The 5,705-nt window shown below is 50.9% G+C and overlaps 1 long non-coding RNA gene across 2 annotated transcripts; it reads right to left on the reverse strand.

Annotated features, from left to right (window-relative positions):
- Window positions 1-796: 796 nt before the first annotated feature.
- On the reverse strand, window positions 797-4,983 carry LOC136996372 (uncharacterized). 2 transcript variants are annotated; one of them, XR_010887556.1, is made up of 5 exons: window positions 4,731-4,983; window positions 3,877-3,960; window positions 2,521-2,637; window positions 1,582-1,694; window positions 797-1,454 (listed from the first exon to the last, which is right to left on the reverse strand). It is a non-coding gene; the product is annotated as an uncharacterized lncRNA (long non-coding RNA). The 2 variants fall into 2 exon arrangements; XR_010887555.1 differs by having other exon boundaries at window positions 797-1,694.
- Window positions 4,984-5,705: the final 722 nt, after the last annotated feature.

A 5,705-nucleotide genomic window follows, 5' to 3' on the forward strand; every position in this document is an offset into this window, starting at 1 on the left:
AAGGGAAATTCCCCACAGCCCTGCGAACAGCACTGGGTTCCCTGGGAACCGCAGGGACACCAAAGTACGAGGGACTTGGGGACCAGGTCCCAGCAGCACACACAGTGTGTAACCTCCTCCCCTGGGCATTATCTTCAGGCAAAGTGACGGCAGGAACCACAGACATGAGTGCAAAGAATAAAGCAACTGTTTATTGTTTTACTGAACAGAAACAACACCTGGGCGTGAGTCTGCCATGCTTCCCCTTATCCTGTGACACCCGAAGAGTCATGACCACACCAGCGTTCATCCATCTGTCAGGGAAGGGTCAGCTCCTGCTGCTGCCCCTGATGTGGCAGGTTTCTGAGTAGTGAACAACCTACCCCCTCTGCTCTTTCCTTCAGGGATAGGATCCAGCTCTGAGAGTTGAGAGGAAAATGCCTGATCTCGCCTGCCTGTGCTTCTGCCCTACCCCAGACTAGAGCCCTGCAGGACACTTTCACAGCGCTCAGCTCACCCATCGCATCGCCAGTCTCGGTGTGATGGGCCTGCTCCGCATGAAGCCCAGACCTCAGGTCAGCGCGCAGAGCTGAATGCTGGGTACAGGGGAAGGTTACAAACCTCAAAGGAGGGTTTGCAGCCTGCTGCTTAGGCTTCAGGGCTTCCAGTTTATTATCCAAGGATTTAGCCCTTTTCGTTGATCAGTAAGCTGTAAACCCTGCACCCTAAGTGACAAACTGCAAATCTTGGAATCCAAATGGTTGCCAAAGCTTTAAAATTTAGAGATGAGGTTGGATTTTAAATTCTGCGCCCTGACTGCTAAATGAGCAAACTGTAAACTCTGACTGATAAAGACTGAGCCCCACAAAATGAAGTAATACACCATAACCCCTGAGTGACAGACCCTCAACAACAAACTAAACAATAAACCTTAAGTGAAAAACTTCAAACCCTCAGCTTTAAGCAAGAAACACCAAAGCACCCATGAGCATGAGAACAGTACAGAGTAGCCATGGGGTTTTGCCCACAGTTTAAGAAGTTTCCCCTTCATTTAGAATGGCAGCAGAACAGGAAGACACGCACCAAAATCACGTGACAGTTGCTGTTTATAGGCTTGGTTTTAGCCACCGTTCAAATGTGAGCATGTGCAAGAATCATGCCACTGGACTGCACTAAGCTGCACTTCCACTGAACCTACCTGAAACACTGCAAGCACTAATTCATCTGTGTTACAGACAATTACATTTTTGGTCTTCTCAGCTCTATGGGCAAACATCCACAGCCAATGACACCAGTAACCACCTAGGGCAAAACCAGCTTCCACCTCCCAGCCCTGCTCACATACAGTGCAGTCCCAGGATTTAGCTGTGTCAACGCTGCAAGTCAGAGTTCATCCTCCATGGCCAGCCGCAGATCTCCACAGAGCTCCCAGCTGTGACAATGCTCCTTTGACTGCTGGACTATGCTTCAGCCACCTGCAAAGCGGCCAGAATGGTTACTGAGAGGCCAAGCAACTGCACAGCCCTCCTAAAACTACTCCCTAGTCCAAGGCCCATAATTGCTTCCGCAATTATGACTGACCCTCTGTGCTGCTTCACTCACCCTCTCTGGCTCCATTTCATCGCAGGGATGTCACAGCAACCCTCACGTACAGTCAGGCTCGGTCAGTCACCTGGCCACCTCCAGCCTTTGGTAGATGATACTCCTCAGGGAAACTGCCACGGACAGACACTCTCAGAAAGCGCTGTCCAGCCAAGGCAGGATAAAAACTAAGGCCTCCAGAAACTCCAAACTCTGGAGAGACTGAGCTGATGGGAAACTGACTCTGGCTGGGACAGTGCCAGGAGGAGTATTTTGCTTCACTCGCTCAGGCTGCCTAGCGGACAACACAAGCGGCCCAAGTCAGACAGACCCTACTGGAAAGCCCTATGACACGACAGTGTGCCAGAAAGCAGAGTTGAGCGCAGGCTCCTGGAAGAGGAGCAGAGCAAGGCTGATGTAGGGAAGACACCAGTTTGCATAAAGGCAGACCTGACAGAAAACTGGGCTCAATGCCAGCATCACGATCGTGACTCAAGCTGCACCACACAGCAGCCCCGTCTGCGCACAGGCGGACAAAACGCAATAACTGCAGACTGCGCTGACGAGTAGGACAGACAACAACAGCAGCAGCTCCAGACCGCCCTACCACGAGCACCTGTCCTAACATCCGAGTACTCAGAGCCTCTGCTGCTCTCTGCCTCCGTGACACCTTCCTTTCCCAGGAGCCTCTTCACTGCCTGCTACATCCCCCACTGCATCTTTGGCCCATTACTGCTCCCCCACTGCACAGCCACAGCCCTCCACACGCAGAGTCCCTGAAGAGGTGTCTGACATGACTGGAACCAGGCAGACTGATGGGACCCACTGGTCGCTGCTGGCACCGGACAGAGTGACAGGGAAAGAAAGAGAAGGATGGCGAGCTGGACAGAGGGACAGGGAGTGGAACCGGACGGACCCAGTCAGCCCGGAAAAGCTCTCGCCACACTCCAACCCACTTGCCTGCCGAGCACGCAAAGTCCCTGCAGAGGTGTCTCACAAGACCCGAACCAGGCAGATTGATGGGACCCTCTGGGTGTTGCTGATCATCTCTGCTGAGTGCCAACTGCCTCTTGGCACCTGCCACACCAGACAAAACACAAAGGAATGACAGACCTTCAGCTGGGCACAGGGACAGAGAGCAGAACAGAAGAAAAGAGGGATAAAGAGCTTGGCAGATGGATGGAGAAAGAAAGAGAAGACTAGAGACCTGGCCCCAGGGTTAAGGGTGCTGCACAAAGGAATAGACAGAGAGGGATAGAGGGCCAGACAGATGGATGGAGGGCTGCACAAAGGACTGGGGAGCAGAAGAGGGAAAAACAGAGATACAGAGGTGGACAGAAGAATAAAGAGAGGAAAGGAGGGAAGCGGAGGCAGACAGAGGGACAGGCAGCAAAAGAGAAGGGGGGAGAACCAGAGAGAGGAATGGGGACTGGAAGAGAGGGACAGGGGCCGGTCAGAGCGATGGGAAGAGAAAGAGAAGGATGAAGAACCAGCCAGAAGGGTGGGGAGAGAAAAAGAGGGAGGGAAAGTCAGACAGAGAGATGGGATAGAACAGCAGAAAAGAGGGATAGGGAGGCCAATAGATGGATGGGGAGCTGAACAAAGGGATGGAAATAGAAAGAGAAGGCTGGAGAGGAGGACAGAGGGCTGGAGAGGCAAAGAGAGGTACAGAGAGACAGATGAGAGCGGCAGAAGGATGGGGAGACGGACAGAAGGACAGCGAGCAGGTAGTGGGATAGGGAGAGGAAGAGGAGCTGGACAGAGCAACAGGGAGCCAGTCAGAGGGATGTAGGTATTGAGAGAGGGATGGAAAGCGTACAAGAGGGATGGGCAGCTGGGCAGAGAAAAGAGTAGCTAAACAAAGGGATGGGGCACCGGACTGAGCCATGGGGAAAGAAAGAGAAGGATGGAGAGCTGGACAGAGGGACAGGGAGCAGAACTGGATGGATCCAGACAGCCTGGAACAGCCCTTGCCACTCTCCATCCCCGTTCACCTGCCAAACACGCAGAGCTCTCTGCACACCACTGTGCCCAAAGCCCACTTGTGGGTCTGCTGGCCTGTTTCCCTACAGCTCCAGGGTGTCTGCGTCTGCAAGAGCGAGGGTGCACGCACAGGCACAGACTGGGGAGGAACTTTGTGTTCAGTCACGGTATTTTACTACTCCTTGTGCCTTAGCACCTTTCAGAGGCTTAACCCCAAATTCTATCAGCCCTTAACAACTTCAGTACCCATGGCACCTAGTTTTTCCACTCTCCAATCTTCCTTGCTCTTTCCCGTCTTGTTTGAAAATCCTTCCAGACCCCTTCTGTACTTACACGCTTCCTTAAAACAGTATCACCAAAATCAACAAAATGGGCTGAGCTGCTCCTCTTCAAGTTGCGAGCCCTCAGAACGTCAGCCTGCAAATGAATCAAACCACCAAGGTCACTGGAAGAGTCTCGTTTTGGAGCTCTTCCCCCCCCCCCAAAGCTTTAATGATGGTTCCCTAACCTGGGCAAACACAGATCCTCCTCTAAGCACTGTAGCGGTTTTTATTCTGGGGTCCCAAGTTGCTGTTATGACATTAAGCAGCCACCTTGTGGCCTTGCTAGCAACAGCAATGCCGTAGCGATTGGGCTATGTTGGGGCCCTTGCGGTACTTCAGAACAACAATCTATATGAAATATAGATTGTTGGAACTACACTGTTTAGGATTAGTTGCTTAGCATAACTTGCTTAGCATGAGTAGCTAAATTTGCTGAAGCCTTAGGCCTCAGGCTGTAGCCGCTGCTATGTGCTTTGAAGTAGTTTTACCAAGGACACTGGTGCAGCTGGGAATGATACATCCTGAGAAAGTACAGATAAGCTAGCAGAAGCCAGTGGGAACCAAGGTTAAGGGCTAGACAGCTTTGCTAAACAAGCAGCAAGGTACAAGGCATGACCGCTGCGTGCGTGATCAGTGCAATGATTGGCTACCTGTGACATAATCTGTATGAACCACAAATCAAGGGCCAGAGCGCCAAATACTTGTACTTATAAAATGGGCAAATTGCTGAATAAAGATGGAATTGAACCTGCATTCTGTGAATGCGTATGATTCATTCCCGTCACTCCCGCGGACCGCGACAGGGCTACCAGTTGCTATTCCCCTCCTCCTTTGCTGGTCCGTGAATTGTGGCTTATTACTCACAAGTCCAGTAAGGACGCGGCCAACCCTCCTATGGCCAAAGGCTCCTCGTCAGGACCAGGCAGAGAACCTTTCCATCGGCATTTGGAGTCTCCTGGCTGCTCTTGACATGTGATAACTTACAAAGGGCTGAGGGCGGTAGCCTGTAGTTCTTCATGGTGGCATACAGTCGTTCCCCGATGTTCTGAACACCTAGAATTAACACAATTTATAAATACAAAAATATTACCACTATAGGGTATAAAGCCAAGTTAAAATTTCTGCAGCCAAAGAAAACCTCTTCAAGTCTGACAGAATGAGCCATATGCACCAGCGCCTATAGCTCAAAGCTAGCAACCCCTCCCAGGCGACATTCTTCTGGCAGGCTGCGTAGCTGAACTCCTCCGTCTTGCCTAAGAGTCTCTGCTGGGACATAACAACTTTGTCAGCCAGTGCTTGTTGATGGAGGCATAGTAAAATCCATCGCCCTACAAAAGTATAAAGCAAAGCAAAAAAACAAAAAAAACCACATTCAAAGCTCTGCAGAGAATCATAAGAATCCAAAGCTGTTTATAAGCACAAAAGCGGATCTAATACACACACAAGCAAGGTAAATGAGAATACGCAAGCCACAAATACCGCTTCCCCCAACCCCTCTTTTGGGAGCTATGACGACAGTCGGGCTTGCTGTGAAAGGGAAGTTAGACTAAGTAGCCGCTAGAGAGTAATCTTTCAGAAGCCTCCTGTGTCCACATTTTTGGCACAACCGTGCTCTGTCAATTCAGACACACACAAGAAGATCCACTTTTTGTAACACTTGCGCAGTAAACCCCCTCACCCCACCCCGCCCCGCTCATTAAGATTAGTGCCCGCTGTTGCCACTTGGATAGATGATATTCTGCTGTCTATTTGCTTCCCTGACATTAGCTACTTCAGAGGGAATTGAGCAGATTGGATTGCCTCTGTCCTCTCAAAGGTGAAAGTCTCAAAGACAGTTAC

Source organism: Apteryx mantelli, unplaced genomic scaffold, assembly GCF_036417845.1.
Source record: "Apteryx mantelli isolate bAptMan1 unplaced genomic scaffold, bAptMan1.hap1 HAP1_SCAFFOLD_34, whole genome shotgun sequence".
Classification (NCBI taxonomy): Eukaryota; Metazoa; Chordata; class Aves; order Apterygiformes; family Apterygidae; genus Apteryx; species Apteryx mantelli.